Below are 25,482 nucleotides of genomic sequence, written 5' to 3' on the forward strand. Positions count from 1 at the left end.
CCACCCATATCTGCACAGGTATGGGTTTCCAAAAACGAGGACTCTGAAACTCAAGGGTTGGTGCAAGCTGCTTGCACAACTCCTTGAAGATCTGCTTCCTCATTTGGAAGTTCTGCAGCTGCTAGTCGTCGTTCCAGATTTCCAAAACGATGTGGTCCCGCCACACAGTGCTTATTCTCCGGGACCAAAAGCAGCAGTCCACCCATGTGCATATCAGTGCAATCTCAGCATTCAATACATTTGTTTCATTGGACTCCACTGGAGTTTTATTTGCCCTCTCAGTCAGCTATCTTCGGTGTCTCAAATTTTTCTGGACTCATTCCATCCATTACATGATCTTTTGTCTTGAAAGCAGGAGCAGGGCCACATCATCATGGACTTGCTCCACGTCTTCAACATCGTCTGGCAGAAGGGAGAGGCAACTGGGAGCTGCCATAGCTAAATGCATAAAGGCAGTGTACAGCAATGGCTCTCAACCTTTCCAGACTGATGTAGCTCTTTCAGGAGCCCGATTTGTCTTGCATACCCACAAGTTCCACCTCACTTAAAAAGTACTTGCTTACAAAATTAGACACAAAAATTCAAAAGTGGCACAGCATACCGTTACTGAAAAATTGCTTACTTTCTCATTTGCATGTATAATTATAAAACAAATCAATTGGTATATAAATATTGTACTTACATTCCAGTGTACACTATATATAGAGCAGTTGTCAAGGTTCCTCCCCCACTCTGAACTTTAGGGTACAGATGTGGGGACCTGCATGGACACTTTTAAGCTTAATTACTAGCTTAGATCTGGTAACACTGCCACCATCCAGAAATTTCAGTGTCTTCCCGTCCCTGCAAAACCTTCCCCTCCCTGGGCAGCCTTGAGAGGCTCTCTCACCAAGTTCCTGGTGAGCACCAATCCAACCCCTTGGATCTTAACACAAGGAGAATTTAACCATCCCCCCTCTCCATTCCCCCACCAATTCCTGGTGAGTCCAGATCCAATCCCCTTGGATCTTAAAACAAGGAAAAATCAATCAGGTTCTTAAAAAGAAAGCTTTTAATTAAAGAAAGAAAGGTAAAAATCATCTCTGTAAAATCAGGATGGAAAATACTTGACAGGGTAATCAGATTTATATAGGAACCCCCTCTAGCCTTAGGTTCAAAGTTACAGCAAACAGAGGTAAAATCCTCTCAGCAAAAAGGAACATTTACAAGTTGAGAAAAGAAAAATAAGACTAACATGACTTGCCTGGCTGTTAGAAGTTTGAAACATGAGAGACTGATTCAGAAAGATTTGGAGAGCCTGGATTGACGTCTGGTCCCTCTTAGTCCCAAGAGCGAACAACCCCCAAAACAAAGATCACAAACAAAAGACTTCCCCCCACCAAGATTTGAAAGTATCTTGTTCCCTTATTGGTCCTCTGGTCAGGTGTCAGCCAGGTTTACTGAGCTTCTTAACCCTTTACAGGTAAAAGAGGCATTAACCCTCAACTATTTATGACAGCAGTACACACAAGTCACTGTCTGTATGAAATTTTCGTTTGTACTGACTTGGCTAGCGCTTTTTATGTAGCCTGTTGTAAAACTAGGCCAATATCTAGATGAGTTGACCTACCTCCTGGAAGACCTCTGTGTACCCACAGAGGTACGTGTACCCGTGGTTGAGAACCACTGGCATACAGTACCAGCAACGTACATCAAGTCAGTTCCCAGCGTCACCTGTGAAGCACTCTGGGCTACTGTCCCTGAAATGGTAGCACTACCTTTGTGTACTGAAAAAGGGCAGCATGGACATGGGTATATGCCTGTGCACAGTATATACCCATTCCCAGCACAGCACATGTGGACACTCATTGCAGGTACCGGATACATTTGCTAGCAGTACATGGACAAGTACCCCAGGGAAGTACCCAAATGTACAGAACCAATACACTAAGTAAATTTGTCTCCAGCTTTAGCACTACTTTGTGCGTTTAGCATGCCAGATTCCTACTATTGTTACAGAAGAATTATTCCAGACTTCTCCTAATAAGGATTTTAAGTATGGGAACAAGATATATCATGCAAGTTAATATCCAAGACCCCTCCCCCCAGCCCCAAAATGCGAAGAGATGTAAATTAATAAAAAATGAGAATGTCAACCCACAAAGTCCACAAAATTAAAAAATACCCTTTTGGCAGTATTGACAAGCTCTCAATAGCTTGGCCCAGAAACTTAAAATTAAATATTCAAATGAAGTTATTACAAACAGTGGCCTACTGCAGATAGTGGGAGCAGAGATTGCCAGGTTTTCAAAAAGTAAAATTCAGAATCTCGTTGAAAGGTGCTATTCCACCAGGCAACTAGATTTCCTAAAGAAGTTTGAGCACATCTCCCCTTGGGAACAAATAGAAACCAAGCCTAAAATTGGGCCACTTGGGCTCAAGGAATAGTAATTTTATTTTTAATGTCTAAAATTTGTGTATTTCTTATGTAATGCATTTTTAAATACATCTTCTCATTAAACGTTGAGTTTTAAATCTCTATCCTCCTCTTTTCCTGCACATCTGCATTTCTTATTTTCTGATCAGCATTAAGCTTCCCCTTTTCTCATCCATCTGGCTTACTTCCTCCTGTGTCAGAACTTCGCCAAAGCACAGCAAGTATGGAAGTACTACTCTTCTAGGAAAAATTGCATGGGAGGGCTTCTTGGCTATCAGAAACCACCAAGAAGATGGATCCTGGGGAAACATTTGCAAATCCGTTGGTGAAGTCAGATAATACTGTACTAAGAGGAGAACTACTCTGAGGAACATATGAAGTAATTTTGTTGCACTCTAGTCTTTTAATGAAGGTGTGGGGCGATGCATCCCAATTCATTTCATTTTGACCATTATAAACTGAGATGCAATATGGATTGATAAACTAGGAAACTTTTCTAAAGTTCTGTTCTTAAGAAACTGGATTGCTATGGACATATTTTAGATATGATCACGAACACCCATGAACTATTCAGCAATCGACACACTTAAATCACAGTCCACACACAGCTGATGAATAACTTGTTTTAACATTGTCTTCACTTTCTCAAGTTCTTCTTGGAATTAGAAAAGTATAGGGGAAGCATGCAGCCGATGAACAGATCACATTTTATATATGACCTAGAAAAGAATCCAGTAGTGGTAAAAACATATTTTAATTGGTAAAATAAGTAGGCATGACAGAATACAAACTAGTAGCAGAAATGTGGATTAAATCAATGTCATTTTTCACAGCTAAGCAGCAAAATGAGAAGCCCTGAACCTGCAAACTTTTACTAATGAAAACAATCCACAGTCACGAGTAATCCCATTGACTGCACTAAAAAGCTATACTTCAGTTGACACTGAAGCCAATGGAACTACTTTGAGAGTAAGGATTATTCAAAATTGTAACTATAGTTATAGGGTCAGGTCCATTACCAGTGATTCTACACAATAATTTAACACAGCAAATTAAGAATACTACAACCTATCCAATTTAAACTAATGGAGAATTTTCAGGAGGCAAAAATGTAATTACCCCCACTTGAAATCTAGCCAGGGCACTGGGTTTAGTAGGCCTACTATTTGAAAACTTCGGATTTTAAGCCACAGAATGTCAGGAATTCCATTTTATGTCTCATCTGAAAGATGGCTATCAAGCCTCCAAAATACACTGTCAACAGCTAGTACTTAATTTCTCTTACAATATTTGAGAATCCAGAGATTTGGCTAACAAATTTAGCTGGGATACCAACACCACCAAGAAATACTATGGTTGTACGTGCCTTTCTAGTACTAGTAGGCAAAACGAATCTCACAAGTTACATCCGTTGCTCCTAAAACAACCATCTCTAGCGCTGTCAAGCACTTTTTTCGTCATATGAAAACAGAGATCAGTCACGCTACATCTGAAATGACAAACGTGTTTTGACCTCTAAGAATCAACATGGTACAAGATAAAACAGACACAAAGTATCTTTGGTATACCAGTCTATGATATTACCAGAAAGGTTAAGGGTTAATGTCTCTTTTACCTGTTAAGGATTAACTAGCTTAGTAAACCTGGAACACTTGACCAGAGGACCAATCAGGAGACATGATACTTTCAAATCACGGTGGAGGGAAGCCTTTGTGCTTTTGGGGGTTTTCTTTGTTCTTTCTGGGGTCTGGGAGGGACCAGACTTGTATACAGACTCTCCAATTTTTTGAAAAAGTTTTTTCTATTCAAATAGTAAGTAATAGGTAGCAAGTGGACTAGATTTATGTTTGTTTGTTTTTCTTATTTGCAAATGAGTATTTTGCTGGAAGGATTGTATCTCTGTTTGCTGCAACTTGTATTTGTGCTGGGGGGAGGCTTCTCTCTAGTGTCTATAAGCTGAAAGACCATTATGATTTTACAGAGATAATTTTTACTTTTTTTTCCCCTTACTTTAATTAAAAGCTTTTCCTTTTTATGAACCTGATTGTTTTTTTTTTTTTATTTTTGTGCGAGACCCCAGGGAGACGAGGTCCAGTCTCAGCAGAGAATTGGTGGAAGAAAGGAGAGAAAGGAGGGAGGAAAAGCCGGATTTCTCTTTGTGTTAGGATCACTGTCTCTCTCTCAGGGAGAGTCTGGGAGGGGGAGAGAAGGGGGGGAAGGTGAATTTCCTCTCTGTTTTAAGATTCAAGGAGTTTGAATCACAGTGATCTCCCAGGGTAACCCAGGGAGGGGAGAATCTGGGAGGAAGAAAAGAGGGGAATGGTTAATTTCCCTTTGTTTTGAGATCCAAGGGGTTTGGGTCTAGGGGCCAGAAAGTGTCCCAAAACACTATATTTTTGGGTGGTGGCAGCTCTATCATTTCTAAACTAGTAATTAAGCTTAGAGGGGTTCATGCAGGTACCCCATCTTTTGGATGCTAAGGTTCAGAGTGGGAAAATCACACCTTGACACCTCTAAGAATCAACATGGTACAAGATCAAACAGACACAAAGTATTTTTGGTATACCAGTGTATGATATTACCAGAATTTTTTTTCCAGCTCATTAATTCTGGAACTGAACATCTGAGAAAGACTAGCTATGCTTGCGTAACATGCTTGTAATGTGTGTGTGTTGCGTCTCTCTCTCTTTCTAATAGAAAGGCTACGTAGAAGATAAATCACCTACTATTGCTGCCATCTAATACAATTATTCCTTTAACTCAAGACGCCTGTGCTATGGTGTTGACAGTCTTGGGTTTAAAAACCCAGCTGATGACATAAGGTGGAAGCCATTATGTTGGGCATACTTTTTATTTTTTTAAAGGAGCATTGTACTAACAACAACAGTGAAAGATTTTCCCCAACTTTTAGCTTCCATGCTGGGGGTGAGGTTGATGCTATAACTGCATCAGGCTTGATTGCTGTACCATGCTCATGAGTCACTAGATGAAACATCCACCGATGCTGAAATGGACTGAATAAAAAACACAGCGAAACAGAAGCCTGAAAGCAAGTTGGAAAGCAACTAGTCTGACTTCATTACAATCTATCTTAGCTAAAAAAAAGGTTTCCCCCTGCAATAAACCATGGGTTTTTATAAAAACAAAAAAAGTATATTTCACTTTTTCCTGAAAACGAATGGGCGTTTAGGCAGCTAAAAATAAAACTCCACCCTCTGTTTCCAATTGCATTAGCTAGCATTTGAGAGAGACTACTCATGTAAGATCCACATAAAATCTATAAAACACATTATTTTCCTAACAGCAATATATTTGAGAAAGGCTTCAGTTCCTCCCACAAACACTGGTGTCCATAGGCATTGTCTTTAACAAATAATTTTGTGGCTGTGGGTACAGCTAAATTTTAATTTGAAAAACCTAGCAGTGTGTGTGGTCGAAGAGACTATTTTTAACTTGATGGTCAACCACTACGAAATTACATGTGCAGAGATGTCACTTTTGATACATGGATAAACCCTATTTCAGAAAAGATTTTTTTCCATTGTGATTTAAAGGTTCTTATAAATGGAGAATATGCTCTGGCAAATGCAAAGACTCAGCAATATGCGAAAGTTTCATGATGACGCTGCATTCCTTGGGGAGAACTTTCTAGTTTCTATAGAAATAATCTCTTTGCAGAACAGGGCAACAAATCAAATTAGGTATAACCATAAAACTGAGCCTTTCCATTCTTAATGAACCTTAATATCTGGATATGTTGTCAGGACTCAAAACACAATCTATCTTCTGTAGTTGATCAGCATCATGTGTTAGAAGATCAGATATATCTAATTATATAGCAGATTCCTGCCTCATCAGCATATTTCATAGATTATAAAGCCAGAAGGGATCATTAATATATAGTCTGACTTAATGTTTAAGACAAACCACAAGACTTCTCTGAATTAATTCCTAACTGAACAAGAGCATCTCTTTTAGAAAAACATACAATCTTACACTTTAAAGTTGCCAGTGATGGAGAATCCACCACAATCCTTGTTAAGTTTCTCCAGTGATTAATGTTCAATTCTCTCAAACTTATTCCAGTTGTTCAACACCTCTCTGAGAGCTCCTCTTTGCTCATCTGCTCCAGGACTCTATGATCACATGCACATTTAACCAAGCTCTAGCAAAAAAGTGTATTTTTTTTATTTATATCACAGTAGTATCCAGAGGCTCCATAGATCTAGGAGTTATACAAAACACATACTTGTGGCCCAGATCCCACAATCAATATGCAGCTCACTGCAGAGTCAGTTCCTGTACTGGTGAAATTGTGGTCTCACTAAAGTCAATGTATGTTTTGCCATGAACTTCAATGGAGCCATGATTTCACCCATTATCGTTAAAAAGGTTAGCTTGCATACTCGATCGGTTTCCTTTAGCACCATAAGAATAAGAGATGATAAACTAAATAACAAACTTGTTGGAAATATTAAGGGTAGAAAGTTAAAGAGCTGTTTAGCAGCTTTTACTTGGGCAGCAAATAGATTGCCGGTAATCATTTTTGTTTGAAGTGGAGTGCAGTTTTACTCAGAATATGTTTTTTGAACCAATTCTCCAGTGTATAACCATTAGATTAAGACACATTTTATTTCAAACAGCACATTTCTTTCACCACTTTTGCAATAATATTTTTAAACTGTTTATAGGCACACAAGGTTGTTTTATGCCAAATGTGCACAAAAGGAAGCTACTTCCTGGTTGCTAAATATATTAAATACTTTCAGAATTATTACTATTACAACTTAACATACTATGGAAAGGGCCTTATTTACAGAGAACGGGTGCTCAATCACTTTTATCTCTTTGGAAAAATTTGACTATACTTTACAGTTGAAGAGATATCATTTGTGGCCAAATGGAGACACCAGTTATCCCCTCTGTCTGTTGAGATATACAACGGAGTACTTGTGTAGCATACTTGCAAGTATGCTGCACAATAGGTATTTTCCCCTTTCTTTTTAATACGTATTTTAATAAATATCAAGCCACTCAGCCAATGAATTAGTCCAACCATCCGAAGACGATATATACAGATACAAAAATATAACCATGTAAGTCAAATGACTACAGTCCTACAACTGCAATATTACAGCCTATCATGAGGCTTACCCAACTGGGGCTCAAAGTTGGGTTTAAATGTCAAATAAAAGTTTTGTTAACATCTGCTTACTGGCTTATTATAGCTATCCAAGATAAAGTAAACATTATATTATGTTGCTCTCATACATTAGACAGTCAACTTAAAGATGTTGAGAGTCTATACTAATATTGAATTTGGATCCCTTGAGATCTTACTAGACATTAATTTTAGTCACCTGTGAACTTTTCAAATGAGAATAGGTACGAAATTTTAGTTTGCCTACTTGCAATTATCCGTAGATACTGGTAGCATGTTTGTTGACCAGTTGCCATTGTTGGAAAATCTGACCTGAGAACACTGCATAAGGTGTAGACATCTAATGCTAAATAAATGTTAGTTTCCACCACTGTCATCCGGTTATTGACTTGTTCCCTTGCAGCTGCAAGTTAAAGCAATGTCCAGTCATAAAGAGTTATTTGCCTCTTCACCACCATGAATCATACCACAAATACTGATGAAAATGTATTTTCCTTGGAAAACAGTCTGTCTAGACTACTCAGATTGGATGTACAATACATATGTGGGCCTGTCATTTAAACTGATTAAAATAAATAAAGTGCTTAACATTCTATTTCTGTAAATGAAAGTAATGGATAGCAACTGATTACTCTTCTTTATTGACTACACCGCGCTTGCGCCAATGCAGAATGTTGAACAATTTTTACCATCTCTGGAATATAAAGAATGTTGAGTGTAACAGATTTCTCTCTTGCCTCCAAAGGAAAATGATTTTTTAAATTTAAGTTTTTCCTTCCAGATAATATGTAAGCTATAATGCTCATAGAATACAGGTACAGTGTCAGGACAATGATCCTGCAACTGGAAAAACAATGGCTGGGCAGAATATCACATTTTTATTATGACAATTCATTCTAACCTTATCAAAAATGAGAATTTGCCTTTCGTTTTTTTTTAAAATCATATTAAGTTTTAAAATATTGTATTAAATTATAAGTGAATTTGAAAAAGCTGGAAGAAATCAAATGAAGATAAATATACTTAAAATTTACTGGAAAGAGACAAATAGTTCACATTGGGTCAATCTAATGTCATTTAAGTAACCTGCAAGATCTCATAATGCTAGATTAAAAAAACAACAAAAACCAACTATTTACCAGTAGAAGGTTCAGCTCTCCAGCAGGCTACTAGATCACACATAATTTTGTACAGCATTAGCAAGAGACATTAAACATAACAAAAGTGTGTTTAGAGTTTTTCAAAGCTAACAAAGTTATTGCATACTGAATCTCTGGTGCTTTAAAAATCACATTTTTCTCTTTTTGAAAAATGCTTCCAATGTTCACTATCATAGACCGTTCTCTATAATTAAAGGACAGAGAACAAGAGATGGAATTCCTCTTATATCCCCATAAATAGTGGAAATACATTCCTGGGAATACTCTCTTCTAAAGTTAAGCAAGTGCGTAAGTGTTTGCAAGCTTGGGGCCTATATTTATAGACTCTCTTTTCATATTAGAATATTTAAAAGCTTTTTCTTTATTCAACCTAAAATTTGACTCTACACGCAGTCAAGATCGTCTCTTTAAAAAATTGTTGAATGAAATCAGCAGACCTCAAAGCACTTGGAAGTCTCAACCTGGATTTAAATCATTCCAAGAAATCAAGAAAAATAATTAAGAGGATTGACCAATCACTGTGTGTTATTCATGGAATGAAACCATGACATAATACTACACAATACAGAGCATGGATCAAAAAACTAGATTAACATGTAGAATGCCAGCCAGGAAGAACCGTAGTTTCCCATCCTTTATTTTTGGTGGCACATTGCAAGTAAGTATTAATTCATTTAAGCCTAATTTCAAATAATTTAATTGTCAATTTTCAGTCAGTCATTCTCCGACGAGATGGATTAGACTTATTTTATTTTCTGTCTCGGGTTACTTCTGTTGAAAGTCAGTATTTATTTATTTGCCTTTGCACAGGTGGATTGTTTTAGCACCCAACACAATGAGGCCAATCCAATTTTGGCCTTTCAGCACCACAATATAAAATGTTTACTAATGATATTTTATATTCCAAGAGTGTTATATCAGTATTCATTTGATACACGCAGATATGTGCAGAAAAATAACTGACTACCAAAAAAGAGGGTTTGCTTTTTTAATTCTCTATTCCCAAGTGGAAAAACAAATAATTAGTTTCACATATTTATACATTCACACACCTTCCTTAAATTACAGCCCTGTTAACTGGCATGCCTATGTACATAATTTTGAGATAAATTGAAGGCATTCAACCACTCATAAGATCAAACTCTTAATTGGAGCCACAGCCAGGGAACAGATTCAGTAATAAATGTTTCAGTGACTCCAAACAATGGGTAAGTGGCACACCCAGTTTGTTTAAATGACGCATGTCCAAGTTACCTATAAATCCATTCACAAAAGTTTGAAAGTCTGGATTGGTGTTTTCTGGCACCAGCTCTCCACTGTGCAGCTCCCCCACCCTTGGAATTTTTCCTACCTCTCTCCAGCCAGCATCTCCTGGAGGATCTCAGAATATACACACATGTTCTGAGATCCAGAAGGAAGTAAGAGGAAGACCAGTTAAAAGTCATAGGGTGAAAATAAAAGGGCAAGAAAACAGGAATGACATCATGAAGGGATTCTACTATAGACCACCAAATCAGGAAGAGGAAGTAAATGAGGCATTTCCAGAACAAACAACAGAAATATCCAACATGCAAGAGCTGGTAGTAATGGGGGACTTGAATTACCCAGATGAAATTGTGATAATACAATGTCATCAGAAACAAGTCAAGTTGACTTTTAAATGACACCCCTTTCTCCCACAAACACATGGTACCAAACTTGACAAAACTTAAAACAATTATGTAGATATATGGTCAAGTTTTTTGTTTTGTTTTTTTTTTAAAGTCAACATTTTTTAAATTATACTTTAACAGGGATGCATTGCTTACATTAAAAAAAAGACATTGATCTTGGTTATCCTAGGAAAGTTAACCTTGACATGTCTGATGAATAAATGTTTTCTGTCCAAGTCACCATCAGTACTGTCTCTGTCTAGGGTACCACTGCTAGACATAGTCACACTGACTCACGCAGCAGTCACGCATCGCCATAGAGGGCAGATTGCTGGCCATACATTTGCAGGGTGGTAAGCATCTGATCTTTGCATACAAACATGTAATTACTTGAAGAATCAATTCAGGAGTGCATGGTATTCAAGCATAGCTGGTGTGATCACTCCTTCTTCCAAGACCCATCCATGCCCAACAGCGGAAGGTAGTTTTGGATGCAGTCAAATCATTGCAGAGCCATTTCATTGCTTTATAATTTGCCCACTTGACAGCAGCTCTTGTCAGGAGCAATTTTTCTCCGCCTGTCAGCTTCTTGGAAAATACCATCACCGTAACACTGAAAGTGTAATAAATATTGATCTTCACTCAATATATAAATGCCTCCAGTGCATTTATGACCCCACTGACCGCCTCAGCTCTTTCAAGCACCTTCAGAGTATCTTTCCATGCTGAAGTCAAATGCCTTCCAATTTAGATTATTTGCTCCTTCCAGCCAACCTTCCAGCAGTGTCACATCCTGAAAGAGTGAGGAAACTTGGCAGTGCAGCAGCTTTTTATGGTCTGAGTAATAAGAACACATCTCTGAGGGATATACAGAGATTCTGTTCCCCAGCAGCAGGCACAAAACCAGAATCTTGCTCAACTCCTGGGTAGCGTCTCACACACAGCACTAAAATATCTGTGTCTTGTGCAAAAATCTGGATTTTAGTAGCACCTCTCTGTGTGGCACTGATGGCATGCAAGGTAAGTTTAGTGTCAACCTCCCTGGGGGAGCCACAAAGAAACTCCACTGAACAGTGCAAGGCAGCAGCTTCATAATGCCATGCAACAATGGAATTCTTTAAGCATTTTTGCTACAAGGTATGTGGTTACCTCATCCTTCATGAGAGTATGAGACAGCAGCTTCTTCACTGTAACACTGGAGACGTTCATGGAGTCAAGAATTTTGTCCTGGACAGGTGCAATAGCATGTGTTATAAACAGATAGTTAAGGGTTAATGTCTCTTTTACCTGTAAAGGGTTAACAAACAGGGAACCAAACACCTGACCAGGGGACCAATCAGGAGACAAGATACTTTCAAATCTCGGTGGAGGGAAGCCTTTGTTTGTGTTTGTTGGATTTTGCTTTGTTCTCTCTGGGTCCTGGAAGGGACTAGACGTGCAACCAGGTTTCTTGCCAATCTCCCTGCTACAGTCTCTTATATATTCAGAATAGTGAGTATTTAGTAAGAAAGGTGGTTATAGTCTTTTGATTGTTTTCCGTATTTGCAGATATGTAGTTTGCTGGAAGTATTTTAAATTGCATATTGCTGGGAGGAGGCTTCTTTCTAGTGTCTATAATCTGACAGACCCTGTAACTTTTACCATCTAAATTGCAGAGATAAAAAGAAAGAAAAAAAGTAAAAGTTATTAAAAGTTTTGCTTTTAAGACCTGTCTGATTTTTCCCCTTGTTAAGGCTCAAGGGAATTGAGTCTGTACTTAACAGGGAAGGGGACGGGAGGGGAGAAGAGTGGAATCCCTTTGTTTTAGATTCATGGAGCTTGAATCTGTTTATTTCTCTAGGAGCCCAGGGAGGGAACACCTGGAGGAGAGGAGAAGGTGGGGGAACAAACCTAATTTCTCTGTGTTGTGATTCAAGGAGTCTGAATCACAGTGATCTTCCAGGGTAACCCAGGGAGGAAAATCCTAGGAGAGGCACGGGTGAGGGAAAGAGTTTACTTTCCTTGTGTTAAGATCCAGGGGGTCTGGGTCCTGGGGGTCCCCAGGGAAGGTTTTAGGGGGACCAGAGTGTATCAGGCACTGGAATTCCTGATTGGTGGCAACTTATCAGATCTAAGCAGGTAATTAAGCTTAGAGGAATTCATGCTGGTACCCCAACTTTTGGACTCTAAGGTTCAGATTGGGGAAAGATACTATGACATGGTAGGCAGTGGTGGGATAAGAACCCAAAAGCCAATGAGTTAAAAGCAAAAGCCAGTAGGATTATTATTTTTCTTCTTTCCCTCTGCTAGCTGTTTGTAAGCAAGGGAGACGGTTTAAAACTACAGTCAGAGAATTTTTTTTCTTTTCTCCTTTCTGGTTGTGCAGAGAGATTGCCTAAGGCAAGGCTATTAAGTTTAACAAGGGTCTTTTGTTAAACAAAAGGGACTCCAACTGTGAGTCAACAGGAACTCCAGCAAAACACATATGCAAATGAAAGGGGTTTTATTTCTTTTTACTTTAGCGGGAAAGGCTACTTAGAAAAAGTAGAAAGACTCTGTTGCTAAGCAAACCCCAAGGAGGCAACAAATAAGCAGCAGTTCAGGCAGTAAACACCAGAGGGCACCCCAACACAGGAAAGCAGGAACCATGACTATCAAGGACCTGAAACAGGAACTGGCAAGATTGGGTGCAGAAGAACACCTCAGAGACGCCGAGCACAAGTGAGATATGGAAAGAAAACAAAAAGAAATAGAGATAAGAGAAAAAGAGGTGGAGCTGAGCGAAAGAGAAGAAAAAATCAAAGAGGAAGCCTACAAAAGAGAACAAGCAGCCAAAGACGCAGACCACAGAAGAAAAATGGAGCTCCAAAGGGAGGCACACCAGCAGGCCATGGAATTAGAACAGGCTAAGCAACAGAACACAGCCAATCCTAACAACACTTAGCCAGTTGTTGTTCCACATCCCAAAAAATTTCCCACCTACAAGGCAGGTGATGACACTGAAGCCTTCTTAGAAAATTTTGAAAGGACCTGCCATGGATACAGCATCTCTGAAAACCAGTGCATGACAGAGCTGAGGCCACTGCTCAGTAGACCTTTAGAAGAGGTGGCAGCTGAAATGCCTAAGGAGAACATGAACGATTATAAACTTTTTCAAACCAAGGCCAGATACAGAATGGGGATAACACCTGAGCATGCCCGTTGGCGGTTCAGAGCCCTAAAATGGAACCCAGATGTGTCATTCCCCCGACACACCTACCACATTGCAAAGAATTATGAGGCCTGGATATCAGGAACAAAGGTTAACAATATGGACGAGCTGCACCTCCTGATACAAATGGAGCAGTTCTTAGATGGTGTTCCTGAGGAAATAGAGAGGTACATCCTAGATGGGAAACCCAAAACGGTAACTGAGGCGGGGGAGATTGGAGCCAAATGGATGGAAGTGGCAGAAAAGAAAAAAGCTACTGTCAAGGGGAGTGAATACCCCAGGGGCACACCAACAATAAACCCTATAACCGAGGGCAGCCCAAGACCCCACCTACAACCCAAGGAAAGCCACAGACGCCCTATTCTCCCACCTCACCAGTCTCCAGTAACCCACCTTGGCCCAGTGACCAGTCAGCTGGACAATGCTTTAAATGTAATGAATTGGGACATATAAAGGCCAGCTGCTTCAAGAACTCCAACCGAGTGCATTTCATTACATCACCATCACACCAAAGATCCCCAGGCCCGGATGCCTCTCAAATACCCTTGGAGCGAAGGGAAATTTTGAGAGTGGGCGGAAAGAAGGTTACTGCGTGGAGAGACACGGGGGCACAAGTGTCAGCTATCCACCAATCCTTGGTGGACCTCAAATTCATCAACCCAAAGGCCCAAGTGACAATTTACCCCTTCATGTCAAAAGCTGTAGACTTGCCTACAGTTAAACTACCTGTCCAGTACAAAGGCTGGTCAGGAATGTGGACTTTTGCCATCTATGACAATTATCCCATCCCCATGCTGATGGGGGAAGACTTGGCCAACCAGGTGAAGCGGGCCAAAAGAATGGAAATGGTTACACGCAGCCAAACCAGGCAAGCTTCCAGACTCATTCCTGTTCCTGAGCCGTCCACAGAGGCCCCGTCTGTGTTACCAGAGACCCAGAGGTAGTGGACCCGGATCCCCTGCCAATGACTGAAACAGTCACAGTAACTCCAGTCCCAGACCCGGAACTGGAAAAGCAACCAGCACCAGCGCCAGCAATTGCAAATCCATCTTCAATCCCAACACCAGAGGGCGCCAGCAAGCCTGAACTGGCAGAAGCAGCAGACAACCATACCCAAGAGGCTCAGCCAGAGCCTGGAATACCACCTGGTGCACCAGCGGAAAGCGGTTCACCAGCAACTAAAACAACCCCATCACCTACATCGCTTCCAGAGGGACCAAGCCCAAGTCCACAGTCTAAGGAAAAACTGGTGTCTCCGGCTTCAAGGGAACAGTTCCAGACTGAGCAGGAAGCAGATGACAGCCTTCAGAAAGCTTGGGCGGCGGCACGGAGCACCCCACCGCCTCTCAGCTCTTCTAACCGATCCCGGTTTGTTGTAGAACAAGGACTTTTATACAAGGAGACTCTTTCTGGTGGACACCAGGAAGACTGGCATCCGCAAAAACAGTTGGTGGTTCCAACTAAGTACCAGGGAAAGCTCTTAAGCTCAGCCCATGATCATCCCAGTGGCCACGCTGGGGTGAACAGAACCAAAGACCAGTTGGGGAAGTCCTTCCACTGGGAGGGGATGGGCAAGGACGTTGCCAAGTATATCCGGTCTTGTGAGGTGTGCCAAAAAGAGTGGGGATGCCCCAAGACCAGGTCAAGGCCCCTTTCCAGCCACTCCCCATAATTGAGGTCCCATTTCAGCAAGTAGCTGTGGATATTCTGGGTCCTTTCCCAAAAAAGACACCCAGAGGAAAGCAGTACATACTGACTTTCGTGGACTTTGCTACCCGATGGCCGGAAGTAGTAGCTCTAGGCAACGCCAGGGCTAAAGCTGTGTGCCAGGCCCTAACAGACATTTTTGCCAGGGTAGATTGGCCCTCCGACATCCTTACAGATTCAGGATCTAATTTTCTGGCAGGAATCATGAAAGAACTGTGGGAAACTCATGGGGTGAATCATTTGGTTGCCACCCCTTACCACCATCAAACAAATGGCCTGGTGGAGAGGTTTAATGGAACTTTGGGGGCCATGATACGTAAATTCATCAATGAACACTCCAATGACTGGGACCTAGTATTGCAGCAATTACTTTTTGCCTACAGGGCTGTACCACATTCCAGTTTAGGGTTTTCACTGTTTGAGCTTGTGTACGGCCACGAGGTTAAAGGGCCATTACAGTTGGTGAAGCAGCAATGGGAGGGGTTTACGCCTTCTCCAGGGACTAACATTCTGGACTTTGTAAGCAACCTACAAAACACCCTCCGACACTCTTTAGCCCTTGTTAAAGAAAACCTAAAGGATGCTCAAAAAGAACAAAAGGCCTGGTATGACAGACATACCAGAGAGCGTTCCTTCAAGGTAGGAGACCAGGTTATGGTCTTGAAGGCGCAACAGGCCCATAAGATGGAAGCATCATGGGAAGGGCCATTCACGGTCCAAGAACGCCTGGGAGCTGTTAACTACCTCATAGCATTTCCCAATTCCTTCCTAAAACCCAGAGTTTACCATGTTAATTCTCTCAAGCCCTTTTATTCCTGAGACTTACAGGTTTGCCAGTTTACAGCCCAGGGAGGAGATGACGCTGAGTGGCCTGAAGGTGCCTACTACGAAGGAAAAAGTGATGGTGGCATGGAAGAGGTGAACCTCTCCACCACCCTGGAACGTCTGCAGCGGCAACAAATCAAGGAGCTGTGCACTAGCTTCGCCCCACTGTTCTCAGCCACCCCAGGACGGACTGAACAGGCATACCACTCCATTGACACAGGTAATGCTCAGCCAATTAGAATCCCACTCTACCGAGTGTCTCCTCATGCCCAAGCTGCTATAGAATGGGAGATCCAGAACATGCTACGGATGGGTATAATCCGCTCATCTACCAGTGCATGTGCATCTCCAGTGGTTCTGGTATCCAAACCAGATGGGGAAATATGCTTTTGCGTGGACTACCATAAGCTAAATGCGGTAACTCGTCCAGACAACTACCCAATGCCACACACCAATGAGCTATTGGAGAAGTTGGGACGTGCCCAGTTCATCTCTACAATAGACTTAACCAAGGGGTAATGGCAAGTACCACTAGATGAACCTGCCAAGGGAAGGTCAGCATTCATCACCCATGCGGGGGTATATGAATTTAATGTACTTCCTTTCGGGCTGCGAAATGCACCCGCCACCTTCCAAAGGCTGGTAGATGGTCTACTAGCAGGATTGGGAGAATATGCAGTTGTCTACCTCGATGATGTGGCCATTTTTTCTGACTCCTGGCCTGAACACCTAGAACACCTGGAAAAAAAGTCTTTGAGCGCATCAGGCAGACAGGACTAACTGTTAAGGCCAAAAAGTGTCAAATAGGCCAAAACAGAGTGACTTACCTGGGACACCAGGTGGGTCGAGAAACCATCAACCCCTACAAGCCAAGGTGGATGCTATCCAAAAGTGGCCTGTCCCAAAGTCAAAGAAACAGGTCCAATCCTTCTTAGGCTTGGCCAGGTATTACAGGCGATTTGTACCACACTACAGCCAAATCGCTGCCCCGCTGACCGACCTGACCAAAAAGACCCAGCCAAATGCAGTTAAGTGGACTAATGAGTGTCAGAAGGCCTTTATCCAGCTTAAGGTGGCACTCATGTCTGACCCTGTGCTAAGCGCCCCGGACTTTGACAAACCATTCCTAGTAAACACAGATGCATCCGAGTGTGGTATAGGAGCAGTTCTAATGCAGGAAGGACCAGATCACAACTTCCATCCTGTTGTGTTTCTCAGCAAGAAACCGTCTGAGAGGGAAAGTCACTGGTCAGTCAGTGAAAAGGAATGCTACGCCATTGTGAATGCCCTGGAAAAGCTACGCCCATATGTTTGGGGACGGTGGTTCCAGCTACAAACCGACCATGCTGCGCTAAAGTGGCTTCATACTGCCAAGGAAAACAACAAAAAACTGCTTCGATGGAGTTTAGCTCTCCAAGATTTTGATTTTGAAATTCAACACATTTCAGGACCTTCTAACAAAGTAGCTGATGCACTCTCTTGTGAAAGTTTCCTAGAATCCACTGGTTAAAATTTGTCCTTAAAATGTAGAAAGTCTTGTAGTTTACATACTTAGTAGTCTATGTAAAGGTGCATGTATTAATCTGTTTATTCTAAAGTTCTAGGAAGAAATCACCGCCAGTGGGGTTCCCCATTGTCTGCGATTTGGGGGGCGTGTCATAAACAGATAGTTAAGGGTTAATGTCTTTTACCTGTAAAGGGTTAACAAACAGGGAACCAAACCACCTGACCAGAGGACCAATCAGGAAACAAGATACTTTCAAATCTCGGTGGAGGGAAGCCTTTGTTTGTGTTTGTTGGGTTTTGCTTTGTTCTCTCTGGGTCCTGGAAGGGACTAGATGTGCAACCAGGTTTCTTGCCAATCTGGTAATATTTTTAACTGATTCCTCTACATGCATGTCAAACACAAGATGCACTTTGTCATAGGTCCAGTGTTTTCTCTGTAGCCTCAAATCAAGTGTTTGGCCAAATATCAGCCAGTGTTAACAGTTTCTGGTTTGTCAAGAGCTTCTACCTCAGCCATACCAACATACCCACAGAATTACATATACTTCCCCAACACTAAAATGTTCAATATGTTTTTGCAATTTATTGGGAACAACTTTTTGTTACAGAAAGTGGAGGAAGTAACCAGGGTAACAGCCACTTTAGACTTGATTCCAACCAACATGGAGGAATTGATTATGAATCTGAAGGGGGAAGGCAACGTAGGTGAAAAGTAACGAGGAAGTGAAGGCGTCGTGATTCTAAAGAAAGGAAGAAGTGAGAGCACCAGAATAAGGATGTATTCAAGTCGGCAGGTCTGATTAAATTCATTCTAGGATACTTAAGAAACTAGCTGCACCAATTTCAGAATTGTTAGCAATTATCTTTGAGCACTCACAGACAATGGATGATATTCCGGAGGACTAGAGAAGGGCACACGTAGTATCTATCTTTAAAAGGGGATATAAAAAGGACCTTGGGAATTATAGACCAGTCAGCCTTACTTCTGTAGCTGGAAAGACATTGTTGCAAATTGATTGGTTAATAAGTTGTTCCAATCTATAAGACAGTGGTTCCCAGACTGGGGTTCATGAACCTGTAGAGGTTCCTGAAATGTTACAGGGAGTTCCTGGGCAAAAAATCCCTAATGGTGGACAGAGCTGTCCCTAGGGATCCTGGGCAGCACAGGGCCAGTAGCCCAGAGCCCTCGGGATTTCCAAGAGCTAAGCAAATCAAAGCAAGCATATCTATCACACTGAGGAGATTTAAACTTCAACACTCCTTATAAGAAATGGAAATATTTTGCTGTTTTTAAAATTAAATAGGCAGCTAGAATTGTTTTTTAAATTATTATGAAGAACAAGTTTAAGCTTTGTTGTAAAGTGCGTTCTTTGCCTGGACTGCTCAAGACCTAAATGCTTGTTTAGGAGGAACTCTTTGAGTTGGCTTCTTAAATACCTTCATGCTGTTTCACATCTGATACTCCTTCATGAAACATAGGAGCCTTGTCTTATAACAGGCTTAATTAAAGTGATACAAGCTATGAAAGTGAGATCTTGGAAGAGTATTGCCGTTTTCATCATGTCATAAAATTACTGTAATGATAAATAACTAATAATAAATCATGTGAAATAAGCAGGTCATAAAAATAAATTTTATATTTCCAAGATCACTGCTTTTATAATTTATGCTCAGGTAAGGGAGAAAATCCCTGAAATATTCACTTTTAGGAGGGGGTTCGCGAGAACTGACATTTCAGTGAAAGGGGTTTGCGAGTTGTTAAAGTTTGGGAACCACTGCTATAGGATAACAAAGTTATAAGGACAAGCCAGCATGGATTTTTCAAGAACACATCATGCCAAAGAAACCTACTTTCCTTTTTTGACAGGGTCACTGGCCTAGTGGATTGGAGAGGGAAAGCAGTAGATGTGATATACTGAAGCTTGATTTTAGTAAAGCTTCTAACATAGTCCCACATGACAGTCTTATTAGCAAAGTAGGGAAGTGTGGTCCAGATGAAACTACTATCAGGTGGGCGCACAAACTGATTGAAAGACCATACTCAAAGAGTAGTTATCAACAGTTTGCTGTCAACTGTGAAACTGTATCAAGTGGAGTTCTGCAGCGGTCAGTCCTGGGTCTAATACTATTCAATTAATTCATCAATGACTTGGAAAGTGCAGTGGAGAGTATGCTTATAAAATTTACAGATGACAAGCTGGGAAGGTTTGCAAATACTTCCGAAGATAGGATAAGAATTCAAAAACGACCTTGAGAAATTGGTGAATTAGTTTGAAATCAACAAAATAAAGTTCAATAAAGACAAATGCAAATTAAAATCAAATGCACAACTACAAAATGAGGAATAACTGGCTAGGCAGTAGTACTCTTGAAAAGGATCTGGGGGTTATAGTAGATCATAAATTAAATGAGAGTCAATTATATGATATAGTTGCAAAAAAGCCAAGAATGGGAGTAAAGTATAGCATACTACGGAACTAGCTAATATTCTGGGATGTATTAATAGGACTGTCGTAGGTAAGACACAGGAGGTAACAGTCCTTTACCTGGCACTGATAAGACCTCAGCTGGAGTACTGCATCTAATTCTCAATGACACACTTTAGGAAAGATGTGGCTACACTGGAGAGATTCCAAAGTAGAGCAACAAAGATGAAAAAAGGTTTAGAAAACCTGACTTTATGAGGAAAGATTTAAAAAATGGGCACACTTAGTTTTGAAAAAAGACGACTGAGGGGGAACTGATAATAGCCTTTAAATATGTTAAGGGCTGTTATAAAGAGGACAGTGATCAATTGTTCTCCCTGTCCACTGAAAGTAGGGCAAAAAGTAAAAGGCTTAAACTGCAACAAGGGAGATTTAGGTTCGATATTAGGAAAAGCTTTCTAACTATAAGGGTAGTTAAGCTCTGGAATAGGTTTCCAAAGGAGGTTGTGGAATCCCAATTATTGGAGATTTTTACACACAGGTTGGACAAAAAACCTATTAGAGATGGTCTATGTTTACTTGGTCCAGTCTCAGTACAGGAGGCTGGACTGATGACCACTCGACGTCTCTTCCAGCCTCATATTTACATGATTCTATAATTATTAGGGCTGTCAATCACAATTACTGCTTGAGATTAACTGAAAACAAAATTAACTAATTTTTTTTTTTTTAACACCGTTAATCACATACCTCTGGGCAGGGAGGGAGGCATCGGCCGCAGAGGGAACTGACAGTGTCCGGTCGTGCGCAGTAACCCACTCCGCCTCCAGAGATCAGGAAGAAAGGAGAGGAGAGAAGTGGCTCCCATCCTGGAGAGGTAGGGACCTGACCCTGCCGTGCCCCATTTCCCCCAACCTCTTGCTCTGGGGGGGTACACCTCAGAGAACAGGGTCCTGGTGAGTTGAGCCTCCCTGCACCAACCTCTCCTCCCCTGCCACATGTCGAGGCTCTGAGGTAATATCCAACTTCCCTCCCAAACAAAGGCTCGCCCATCTGAAGGGAGCCCACCTAGCTCAGTAAAAGGAGGTGAGCCTGGCAAGCCCAGTACCAGAAACCATCATCCTTCCAGAAGCAGCAACAAGACACCTCTCAAACCCTCCTCCTGCACAAGTCAATGCTTGCTCCCCCATCCTTTGTCCTCCCTCAATACTGAATGCAGATTTCTAAGATTAAACTCTCTTCCTCTTCGGACAGGAGGCAAGCATAGTGAGCTCAGAAACTCAAACAGGAGCAGCATCAAGACTTCATGCTTTTCCTGCGCAACAAACACCCCTCCCAGCTCCAGAATACTAACTTCCCGAGATAAATCTTACCCCTTCAATAAGCTAAGACTCCTCTAAAGGAGACACCTACAACATAGTACACATAATAAAGGCTAACCTAGCAGCAAGAAAACAAAAAAGCCTCCTACACAACTCATTTCCCTACCGAATGCTAAAATCCTGAGGTAAAATCTTTCTGTAGCTACAGCAAGAACTGAGGGTACTTGCAGGCTCCAAAGTTTGACACTGTTTTATTTTTAGTGCAATTATGTAAAAAATAATAATTCTACATGTGTAAGTTCAATTTCCATGATAAAGAGACTGCACTACAGTACTTGTATGAGGTGAACTGAAATACTATTTCTTTTGTTTATCTTTTTCATAGTGCAAATATTTGTAATCAAATTAATAAAATGAGCACTGTACTCTGTATTCTGTGTTGTAAATGTAATCAATATATTTGAAAATGTAGAAAACGTCCAAAAATATTTAAATAAATGGTATTCTATTATTGTTTAATAGTGCAATTTTTTTTTAATCTCACAATTTTTTGAATTGCTTGACAGCTCTAATAATTATCTGAACTCTGAAGCTGTTGGGCTTTGATAAGCATCCCCCAATATGAAGGCTTATCGAAAGCTACGGAGACATCCACACGCCTCCATCCTCACACATCTTCTATACCCCCAAAACAACAGCCCTTTACTGTACCTGCACTTTTTTTGGAAGGAGGCGCAGTGACCAGTTCCTGCCCTCAGATATGTTTGGGAGTGTACAGTAGGCCATTTTTTTCTGGCCTGCTCTCCCTCTTCTGCCACCTTTGGGAAATGCCTCCCAATTTATTTTCTCATGATTACTCATTTCTCTCTACCGAGCGCGGTCCTGCCACCCCCAAAGTCCTGCCAGCGATAAGCCACCAGCACCTACCCACACAGGCATGGGGGCATATCCTTTACTCCAGCTTCCAAGTCATCTGCTGGATATTTCTCCAGCATGGAGGGTTCTAAGCAGGCACAAATCACAGTATAGCCGGCTCCAGTGTCTCCCTCACCGCACCTCCCAACACAGAGGGTGCATCAAGGCAAGAAGGAAATGTGGGCGGAGCGTGCTGTGTTCCTGCAATGCCCAATAAGGACCACGGTCTACTGTCATAAATTATAGCAACCTCCTGACTACTGCTCTCCTCCAGGCAAAGTCTGGCAGAGAAGCAGGCCACTGGGAGGAAGAGCAATTCTTTTCTCCTTCCCCTGCAATACAGCAGGTAGCCAGCAAAGGGAGCTGCTCCTCAGGTTGCAGGGGAATCAGTTAGAAGTTAAAAGAAGACAGCTGGCACTACCTCCTCCAGACAGTGACAGGGCTGATTCAACAGTTTAGATTTTAAAACATCACAGAGCAAGGCTCAGGGAACACATTTTCCATCCCTAATCAAGTTCAGATTTTCTTAACACAATTGCCCTTGAGAGCCACAACTAGCCTTGAGGCCACAGGTTGGATACCACTGCTGTTTTCATAAGACCTAGTTCATGCCACTTATATTCAGACAAACCTGCCTCATCATGACTCTTATTGACATATTTGTGCTAGTGGAGTAAAAGGAGAGTGAAGAGGAAGGAAAGGGCTTATAGCACACTGTGTTTAAAGGTCCACAGAAATACAGGCATTACTGTTCATTTCAAGCCTCAACCAGACTAACCAGAAGCCATTCTAATTAAACAGACATCAGCAAACTCCCAGTTCCCTTGTGCTCCAAATGGATATCAGTCCACATTATAAAACCACCATGCATGCGTCACAAATCAACAAGATTTTGGCAGTTCATGCTAGAAAGCCTCCAAATTGTTCTGTTTTCCATGGTCTTGCAAACAGACACGTGGATTGCCTAAATACAGCAACACTGACTAGCAGAGGGGAACCCTCGTAGTGCATCCCACCAATAGATTTATTGCTGCAACCATAGAGTATAAATTCAAATTTACTTTTTTCCCCTCTCCAGATTGTAGGATGAAGATTTATATCAACTCAGCTCAAAGCCTCACTGCCCTCTGGTGCAGAGATCAAAAATAATTCTCTTAGGTATCACAGAAACTGATGTAATTTCTGAGATTAAAATATCCCAAGATGTACAGTAAATTGTTAATTTGTCATCCAATATGACGACACCACATCAGGTTTTAAAGGCACTATTCCAAAGTCTGCTCCCTGCTACCCCCATGCAAATCCACTGAAGTCAATGGGGGTCACACAGGTGTACCAATATGGGCAAGATTTGGCCTAATGTCCATGAACTAATAATCAGAATGAAGAATGAGTGGAGTTTTACTGTCTATCATCCTGATTTATACAACTCAACCGAAAAATATAGAATTTCCCACTTGTGCACAACCACAGATAACTTCTCATTCAGGCAGGAACACAGTATGAAATAAATGCACAGGAATCCTCTCACCCCACACATCCCTAATCTACCCTTCTCGTCTATTCTCTAACACAAGAGTTCTCAACCTTTCTTTTCCCACCCCCCACCCCCAAAATTCTATAAAATCTCCACAGCCCACCTGTACCACAACTGTTTTTCTGCATATAAAAGCCAGAGACAGAGTTAGGGGGTAGCAAACTGGGCAACTGCACAGGGCCCCATGCCACAGGGGGCCTTTTGAAGCCTGGAAGGCAGGAGACTTCAGGGCCCTGGGCTTCAGCCCCATGTGGTGGGGCTTCAGCTGTCTGCCTTGAGCTCCAGCAAGTCTAATGCCATCCTTGTGTGGCGGACCCCCTGAAACTTGCTTGCAGCCCCCAGGTCCCTGGTTGAGAACCACTGCTCTAGTGCATATGAGCTCCTTACCCTCTAATCGTTACTCTGATTCAGCTGCTGTGAAATGAGAAAAATAAGAAAAAGTCAGGCTTGAATAAAGTTTCCATATTCGCTCTGTGGAGTAGACAGCCAATCCATGTGTGTTAACAGAGATGCATCAGACTGAAAACAATAATCTTGGCATCTAGTCAACATGACAGTCACTGCTGTACATTACATGAAGCTTAATCTACTATACTAACATTGCAGGGCATGATTATGTCAAAATCTTTTTTCAAGGCAAGGAAAGAGCAGTGAAGGATGGTTATCTGTGCTCGCACACGCCATCACGTATAATTAGAACAGTTGTTTTCAATCTTTTTTCATTTGTGGACCCCTAAAAAATTTCAAATGGAGGTGCGGACCCCTGTGGAAATCTTAGACATAGTCTGCAGACTGCCCCAGGAGTCCATGGACCAACGCTTTGGATGGAGCAGCAACATTCAATTCACAGAAGCTCAGAGTTTAGTTAAATCCATACATTGTCATGTGCGGATGGCATCAATCCAGTTCTTTTGTGAAAACTGAAGTGGGCATCAGAACTGTCCCCTCACCCCCGCTTTGCAATCTCAGAAGAGGGGCCAAGGTTTAAAGGCCTCATTCAAAACTTACTGACATCAATGGGAGTCTTCCACTGATGTTAGTGGGCTTTGGATCAGGTTGTGAATGAACATGAAAACTAACCTCATCCCTAGAGATGGTCCTTCAAGGTCAGGATTCAGACACTTAATTGCAGTGAAGCTTGCACTGCTACAGTCCTTGCTGTAGATGTTCTGTGTATAAATAAAAGATTTCAGTCTCCAGAAAAGTTTGCCCCCATTTTCCTACAGACAGTATAGCTGCTCTAGTGCTAGCAACAGAGTAAGCAGTGGTGTAATCAAGGCTGAAGTATTTTTGCTGTGGTTATGAAAACCTGCTAAATTATCATGAGCCAAGAGTAAAAATGCCTGAGCCTTGTCTGCAGCTTACACCATTGTTAGCTCAGTTGTACTTTTGCTAGAAAACAGGTACAAGGTTTTTGACTGCAGGTGCACTCAGAAACTGCTAATCTGGCACCTCTGAAAGGCACTAAAATTCACTTTCAATTCATATTTCAATACACCAGCACAACAACATATATAAGGGTTCTAGGAAGAAACAGACTAACTAATCAGCAATAGGGTGAACAGACATCCTGTTTTTAAAGCGACAGTCCCATATTTAAGCCCTCCTGCAGGTGTCCCGACTTTTTCTTAAAAATGGATCCCTGCTCACCAGCCACCCGCTCAC

The 25,482-nt window shown here is 41.5% G+C and overlaps 1 protein-coding gene across 2 annotated transcripts in view; it reads right to left on the minus strand.

The window, feature by feature from the left end:
* ATXN10 (ataxin 10) overlaps nucleotides 1-25,482 on the minus strand; it is a 181,968-nt gene that overhangs the window by 125,560 nt on the left and 30,926 nt on the right. The gene's annotated exons all lie outside the window — the stretch shown is intronic.

This window comes from Gopherus evgoodei, chromosome 1 (assembly GCF_007399415.2).
Source record: "Gopherus evgoodei ecotype Sinaloan lineage chromosome 1, rGopEvg1_v1.p, whole genome shotgun sequence".
Taxonomy (NCBI): Eukaryota; Metazoa; Chordata; order Testudines; family Testudinidae; genus Gopherus; species Gopherus evgoodei.